The following is a 6,800-nucleotide window of genomic DNA, read 5'->3' on the forward strand; positions in this document are numbered from 1 at the left end:
GCCTTAGGGACTTGAACAAACTTCTCATAACATACCAGAGTCTGGTCTTACCAGGAGTATAAAATCAATGGGTAATTAACTGAACCAAGACCAGGCCTGCCTCCTTGCCCCAGCACAGATGTGCACTGATTTCAAGAGGGCACAGTTTATGTTTCATGGTGAGTAAAGGAGGCTTCAGACCAAGGACTTGCCAATGACTAGTGATATGGAAGCCAAATTTACCCTCTCTTTTAAAAGTGCAAAGATGGTGTCAAATTCAACATTTGTGGCATTTCTTAGAGTTTTATGATTTAGGTTTTTGTTTTGTTTTGTTTTTTGTTTCGTTTGAGACGGAGTTTCGTTCTTGTTGCCCAGGCTGGAGTGCAATGGCGCAATCTCGGTTCACAGGAACCTCCGCCTCCCAGGTTCAAGTGATTCTCCTGCCTCAGCCTCCCGAGTAGCTGGGATTACAGGCATGCGCCACCAGGCCCGGCTAATTTTTTGTATTTTTAGTGGAGACGGGGTTTCTCCGTGTTGGTCAGGCTGGTCTCAAACTCCCGACCTCAGGTGATCTGCCCGCCTCGGCCTCCCAAAGTGCTGGGATTACAGGCGTGAGCCACCGCAGCAGGCTGATTTCAGTTTTTATTTAATAGAAAAGCATTGCATTTATTTGTAACAGCCAAAAATTGGAAACATTTCAAATGTTCTTCAGTTGGGTGAATGGTTAGACTGTGGAACACTTATATCATGGAATACAACTCAGCAGTAAAAAGGAACAAGTTATTGATATGCACAACACCTCCAATGGATCTCAAGGGAATTATGCTAAGTGGGAAAAAAGCCAATATCAAATACATATTGTATGATTCCACTTATATAACATTCTTAAAATGACCAAATGATAGACATAGAGAACAGATTAGTGATTTCCAGAGGTTGGGAGTGAGAAGAGGGGGAAAGGCATGACTATAAGGTAGCCGTATAATGAATCTTTATGGTAGAACAGTCCTGTATCTTGATTATGGTAGTGGTTACCCATGTCTACACTAGATAAAATCGTGCAGAACTATGTACACATACACACACACACACACAACTACATCTAAAATTGGTGAAATCTGAATAAGATCTGTCAATTGTACCAATGTCAACTTCCTAATTCTGATCCTGTACTAGAGTTGGGTAAGATTTTGGCATTGGTGGAATCTGGGTGAAGTATACATGAAACCTCCACATGACAGGTTGAGCAACCCTAATCTGAAAACCTGAAATCTGAAATGCTCAAAATCTGAAATTTATTGAAACAAATGTTCAATGCAATGTATTTACAAGAGCAAAACAATTTAAGCAATATAAATGCTCATCAGTAAGGAATGAGTTAGGCCAATTATTTACATGCAATATTAGGATAATATGGAATGAAATGCGGACATACCCATGCTAAACTGTTACAAGTGGTTGCCCTGGGAGTAAAGAAATACATATTAACTTTTTCTTCAGATATTTCAACATCATTATACTACTTTTACCATGTCAAAACTTTAAAAATATTGTGCCCAGAAAAAGAGAGAAACAGTCATTTCTCATTATCCATAGGAGATTGGTTCCAGGACACCCTAAAATCCACAAATGCTTAAGTCCTTATACATAATGGTGGAGTACTTGCATATAACCTACACACATCCTCCTGAATACTTAAAATCATCTTTTGGGCCAGGCACGGTGGCTTATGTCTATAATCCCAGCACTTTGGGAGGCCGAGGTGGGTGGATTACCTGAGGTCAGCAGTTTGAGACCAGCCTGGCCAACGTGGTGAAACCCCATCTCTACTAAAAATACAAAAATTAGCCGGGTATGGTGGTGCGCGCCTGTAATCCCAGCTACTTGGGAGGCTGAAGCAGGAGAATCACTTGAACCAGGAGGCAGAGTTTGCAGTGAGCCAAGATCATACCATTGCACTCCAGCCTGGGCAACAGAGCGAGACTCCACCTCAAAAAAAGAAAAAAAATATCATCTTTTGGTTACTTATAATACCTAATACAACGCAAATGTCATGTAATAGTTGTTATGGTGTATTGTTTAGGGAATAATGACCAAAAAATGTCTGTCCGTATTCAGTACAGAAACAACCATCCATTTTCCCCCCGAATCAAAATCTGAAATTTTCTGAGTGCTGAAATGATGCTCAAAGAAAATACTCATTGAATCATTTTGGAGTTCAGATTTTTTGATTAGGGATGCTCAACTGGTAAGTATAATGCAAATATTCAAAAATCTGAAAAAATCCAAAAAAATCCAAAATCCAAAACACTTCTTGTCCTAAGCATTTTGGATAATTAATACTCAACCTGTATTTTTGCAACTTTCTGTGAATCTATAATGGCTTCAAAATAAAAACTTATTTTATGCAATATAAGTTATTTCTAGTAAAACAACATTCAGCATATGTTTGCCTTCATTTACTTCTGAAATCCCACTAAACAGAGTAAAGAAAAGTTTATAAACATAAAAGTATACAACCACACACACACACCCCAGTATGAGACCATAGAAATTGAGATGACTGTAAAAATATAGAAACTGGAAAATAGATGTACATGAGATAACTATTTATAGTAGGTTTATGTGAAACCGTAGTAGTAGAGATGACCCCAGAGCAAGGAGCAGTCAGCAGGGATGACTCCATTCTGGACAAAGCCACTAAGAAGACCTGTTATGTAGGCCTGGACAAAGTACCACAAAGCCAAGCAGCTATGGAGAACATATGGCTCAAGGCATTCGCTGGCCTTTGTGTCTCTGAAGCAGGTGCTTAGCAATGTGACAAGATGCCAGACAGTTGGAGACCCAAGTAAGTATTCACATGCTGGGGGGAAGCAGAGGGATGGCTGAATGTGGGGCTAGAGGTGGATCTAAAGTCTGAACTATTGGGGGCCAGGCACAGTGGCTCACACCTGTAATCCCAGCATTTTGGGAGGCCAAGGTGAGTGAATCACTTGAGGTCAGGAGTTCGAGACCAGCCTGGCCAACATGGTGAAACCCTATCTCTACTAAAAATACAAAAATTATCTGGGCATGGTGGTGCATGCCTGTAGTCCCAGCTACTCAGGAGGCTGAGGCAGAATCGCTTGAACCTGGGAGGCGGAGGATACAGTGAGCCGAGATCGCACCACTGCCCTCCAGCCTGGGCGACAGAGTGAGACTCTGTCTCAAAAATAAAAAATTTTAAAATAAATAAATAAAGTCCGAGCTATTGGGAAAAATCAAATAGCACAGGGGCCGAGGAAGAGTGGTCTCAGTGCCTCCAGTGTCTGAGTCTTGCTCTGTGGACTAAAAGGGAGTAAACGAACCTGATTTATAGGGCCAAGGTTGGGCTGGACACCCACAGTCTAAATCAATGGTTTTCAAACTTTGTAAAGCAGTGGAACATTTTCTCCAAAGTAAATCTTAAATAAAAGTGTAAACCACCAAAACAAAGTGGGGTTGCTCTGGTAGCAACTGCATCCTTGATTTCCAGGCCTCCTGAGGGTCCCACATCCGGATGTTGAAGCAAAAAGGAATTCAAAAATGCAATAATTTTCTTTATTGAGAAGTTAGGTTAGAAACCCAATTTTCAAGTGTGCAAATTAACTAGAATGTCTCCAGTCTGTGTTAGATAGAATCTGAAAAGGGAAATTTTGAACTAGCACACCAGTCACCATTTCCAGTCTGCTCTCTCGGCAGGCCCCATGGCCCCTGCAATTTAGCTGGTTAAGCCTTTTCCTCTGGCCAAACAGCCAAACTTGAGCCAGGTAGACTTGAACACATGAACCAATACAGTTTACTGTCTAAAAATGAAAGAGAAAAGTCTGCCAGGATCTTCTCCTCATCCTCACAAAGTTCCCAAGAGCAGAATTCAGCCCTCCTCCCCTCCCACTACAAACACAGGAGAGAGGCCAGCCCAATATAACTTAAAACAGAGCGACCCTGCAGCCCTCTCAGACAAATTACATCAAAACAAGTCAAAGCAAATGCAACTGTCCTTACCAGTTTTGTAAAGGAGTTGCCTGGGAACCATTCCTTTTCAGACCTAATTAAAAAGTCAGTTTTGAATTACAGAACAAGATGGTATGAGAGCCAGTGTTCAACAGGCAGAACAAACAAACACGCAAAGATAAAATTCATGGGCTTTTACAGAGAGCTGCTGCCAGCGACAGCAGAAATGGCTCTCTTTCAGCCAAGTCTAGGGTGCCCTGGAAAACTTCATACTTCTCCAGGGAGACAGTTCCCAGAAACCTCCCTCCCCTGCAAAGCACTCCTATAATAAATAAATAAACTACATTTCCCAAAGTTCTCTTTGCTCAGGCCTGGGGCTATATTTTAAACCACTCTGTAATTGTCCCCCACCAGAAAAGCAGAAATGTTTAAATGTGACAACCTTTTGACATACAGAGTTGACTCGGCTCATTTCAAATTTCATCTTATCTCCAGTGTCCTTGGGCATGTTTTAAAAGATAAAAATACCAACTGTGACCAAGATCGTCAAGGTATAATAGAACAAGAGTCACTGTTTTTTTACCCTCAACGAATGCATTATACTTCATTTAGATCAGTGGTCTCAAATATTAGCATGCATCAGAATCACCTGAATTCAGGGCTTGTTAAAATACGGATTGCTGAACCGCACCTCCACAATCTCAGATTCAGCAGATTTGGAGGGGGTCCGAAGAATATGCATTTCTAACAAGTTCCACTGGTTCTGGATTACACTTTAAGAACTGCTGACAGAGATTATCTACATGGTCAATTCCAAATCTATCAAGAAAGAAGGCACACGGTTACTGATTTCTGCAAGCTTTGAACTAGCAGTATCTCTAAGGAGAAGACCCCAGCCATCTCTAGCAGTGTGGGGAAGAGTAAAAGGTAAAGCTTCTAGTTCCGGAAGATCCAGAAACTAGCACTGCCTGGTCCAGCATTTTCATCTTCCCACGGAGGAAATGTAGGCTTAGAGGGAATCAATTTGTGCAGTCTCCCAGTGAGTCCGTGGTTGTGCTGGGACAAAGTACCCAGTTGTCCTGGCTTCCACTCCAGTGCTCTGGCCCTTGTTGGAGTAAAATGGGACACCTGGGCTTGGCAAGGAACAAGGAAGCCAACATGTTTCTGATTCATCCCAATATCTCCACAGCCTTCTACCTTTTCTCTGCATTGGTAAAAGTATAATCCCCAACCCAGGAATTTTACTCTCGCTTTCGTTCATGTCTTTGTAGCCTAAGACAGGCAGTCAAAATGGGGCAGCCAACAGCCACAACAGCCTTTAATTACAATATCTGGAGGATACATTAATGAATGTAGACCCATTTATTTACTTTTTTATGTACCTTGTCTGTGTGACAGCAAGCAACACTAGAATCTCAGGAAACACCAACCAGACCCAGGCATCAATCTGCTACTCTGTTATTAAAAGGAAATTAGCCTTTAAGAAAAATTGTCTAGGCTTACCAATCACTCCCATCAGCCACCAGGGGTCACATAAATAGAAGTTTTCACTGGACCTTTCTAATTCACAAACCTACCCTCTTCCACCACAGGCCTTGGTAGAACACATAATTCAGCAACAAGAATCCCTTGAAGAAGAAAAGAAAACACCTATAAAACTATATCTTTTTCTAATTCCAGAGACATGAAACCCTTTAGGAGTTTAGGCCAGGGTTCATGACAATCCATTATCTGAAAGCACAGATGTACAGATAAACCGTTATTTTGGTAAAGATACATCTTCTAAAACACCAGTCAGCTTGGCATTGTGTTTGTCCTTGAATTGAAGAACAATATCATTTTATCGTCTTAGCCTTGAGCATGGTTATCAATGCCAGTAACTAAGAGGCCTAATTTGAAAGATGGTCATGCTGTCCGACTTACAAATGCGTTCTACTCAGTTAACAGGGACTGCTGAAAGCAAATGGCTTATACATTGTTGCACAAGTGAAAAATCTGGCCTCCTAACAGTTGTTAAATGTGCCAGCTAAGAGCCTCTGAAGGTCAGTCTACCAGGGCTGGGGCAGTGACCACAGCCACGTGCTGCGCCTTTTGCAGCTCAGCACCGCATGGTGCAGCTGTTGTATTGGCCAAAGAAAGTGCTGGCAGCCCCGGGAGAAACAGAGACTTAATTCACTTGCAGGAACTTTCCTGAAAGAGTCTTTTAAAAAGCATTTAAGGCAGACCAGGTGCACTTATTTTCTTTTTAAATCTCATTGCTTTGTCAAGTATTCTCATTTATGGCTCCCACACTCTTTATGTGCAACATTAACCATCCTTTGTTACATTATAAATTATAATGAGAACTTTTATAAAACATATTTAATGATAATTCATGATTTCTAGGTAGATTCCTTTAGATGTATAACATTTAAATATCTATGGTATAGCACTCTCGATATGTACATAGCAGGGATTGCAATTTAGGTTGCCTGGGGTTTTGTTAAAAGTTTTGTAAGTTGTGCAGACTTTATCTTTAAATAAAACTGTGTGTATGTGCATGTGTGTGTGTGTGTGTGTGTGAGAGAGAGAGAGAGAGAGATACACAGTGCTCAGATATAAACAGTAGTAAAAGAAAGCTGATTCAATTCAGTATGTCACACTGTTAAGACTTCCAGCTGTCAAGTGCTTCCACTATAAACAGGAGGCGGGAAGAATGGGATCTAGAGGGAATAGAGATTGCATAAAAGTGAAACTTCATGATGTGAGGGCCTGGGGTTGGACTCAAGTCATCATCTATTTAGGTGAAAACTGCCAATACCCTGAATAATTCTAGGAAATACTCTGGTCCTTCACTAGACTCTGAAAGT

Source organism: Pongo pygmaeus, chromosome 7, assembly GCF_028885625.2.
Source record: "Pongo pygmaeus isolate AG05252 chromosome 7, NHGRI_mPonPyg2-v2.0_pri, whole genome shotgun sequence".
In the NCBI taxonomy this organism is placed as follows: domain Eukaryota; kingdom Metazoa; phylum Chordata; class Mammalia; order Primates; family Hominidae; genus Pongo; species Pongo pygmaeus.